Raw genomic sequence first — 1,970 nt, forward strand, 5'->3', positions numbered from 1 at the left:
CCTAACTCCCAGGACCTCAGAGTGTGATTATGTTTGGAGATAACGTCTTTAAGTGAAACTACTGTGAGATCATTTTGAGGGCCCTTACCCAACACAGACCAGCGTCCTTGTAGAGCAGCAAGAAAATGCATTTTGGTTATTTAAGCTTTCCACTCTGTGCAGACATAACTGACTAATGTGTGAATAGAGATAATTATGGTGACTTTATTTACTAGACATTAGTAATCAAGAAAAGACACTTTCAAAACTAGAGTTCATTGTTGTAATCCATAAATCACTTTGACACACACAGTAAAAATAGTTCAGACACTGGGACAAGCCAGGCTGATAGATATGATCCTTAGAATTCTGAGTGAAGACTGGGGAGCTACTCAGTGGTGCCAGCGCGCATAAGGCTGTGGAGTCAATCACTTGTGATGGTTGAGATGGTTGAGAGATTAAGAAGCCAGGCCACGATGGCACATACTTGTAATCCAGCACTTGGGAGGTAGAAGCAAGAGGATCAGAAATTCAAGGCTCACTTACCTGAGACCTTGTCTCATAAGAGGGTTGGGGATCTGAGAGATGACTAGGTAGATAAAGCACTCGCTGGGCAAACATAAAAGCCCAACCAGGCAGCAATGGCAGCTGCCTGTTAATCCCCCTATGAGGCAGAACAAGGGAATCTGGGGGCAAGCTGGCAAGGCAGGCTAGGCAGACTTGGTTCAACAAGAGTCTCTGCCTCAACAAATAAACTAAAGCATAATTGAGGAAGACACCTGGCTCAGCTCCAGCTTCCACATGTTTGAACACATGTGCACACACATTTATACACGTATGTGCACCTGCACTCACTCAAGCTCACACACAGAAAACATGCATACACATGTATTCATTTCACAGGCACTTAGTGGTTCTCAACTGTTCCTAATGCTGTGACCCTTTAATACAGGTCCTCATGTTGTGGTGACCCCAACCATAAATTATTTTCATTGTTACTGCATAACTATAATTTTCGCCACTGTTATGATTCATAATTGTAAGTATTTTTGGAGATGGAGGTTTGCCAAAGGGGTTGCAATCCACAGGTTGAGAGGTCCTGACTTAGAAAACTGCAAAGAGAAGACAAAAGAACTCAGGCTATCCTGGCTCAGCACACCACACCCGAATTTCAGCTTTCCCTGCTCCCACCATTCCTGAAACTTACAGTGTCCTATGCTCTCTCTCTCATCACAGCCTCAGCAAGGAACAGGAAAGGGGCGAAATGAGTACACAGTAGTTTTTGTTCTTGATCAAACCCAAGACCTTGGAGATGCTGACTATAGCTTTTTTTTTTTTTTTAAGACAGGGTTTCTCTGTGTCATCTTGGCCATCCTGGACTCACTTTGTAGACTAGGCTAGCCTCAAACTCACAGAGATCCACATGCCTCTGCCTCCCTGAGTGCTGAGAGTACAGGTGAGCACACCTCCCTCCCCCCGTCGGCTGGCTATAACTTTTAAAAAATGTGGACTAAAGCCTTGTGTGGAGATACAGGTATGTAGTCCCAGCACCCAGGAGGGTTAGAGGTAGAATTGTGAGGCACGATCATCTTGGGCTACTTAAGAAGAGCTTGTGCCCAGATCTGGAAGGTTAAGACTTTCATGGAGTGATGGGCTGAAGATTAGCAAAGAGTGGATAAGGTTGCTATAGCAATAAGGGAAGACCTTGGAGGATAATACTTGGAAACAGTGAGGGTAGGTACCAAGAAAAGGAAGCCTGCAGAGGGAATGGTACTGAGAACCTTTATGATGGTAGGGTGCTCTGTTACGTACTATAGAAAATGGCAATCACCACAGTCACATGTGATGGCTGAGTGCCTGAAATGTGACTAAATGTGACTGAACAATTGGATTCTTCTTCTTCTTCTTCCTCTTTCTTTCTTCTTCTTCTTCTTCTTCTTCTTCTTCTTCTTCTTCTTCTTCTTCTTCTTCTTCTTCTTCTTCTTCTTCTT

Source organism: Psammomys obesus, unplaced genomic scaffold (genome assembly GCF_907164565.1).
Source record: "Psammomys obesus unplaced genomic scaffold, mPsaObe1.curated_primary_1811, whole genome shotgun sequence".
Lineage (NCBI taxonomy): Eukaryota > Metazoa > Chordata > Mammalia > Rodentia > Muridae > Psammomys > Psammomys obesus.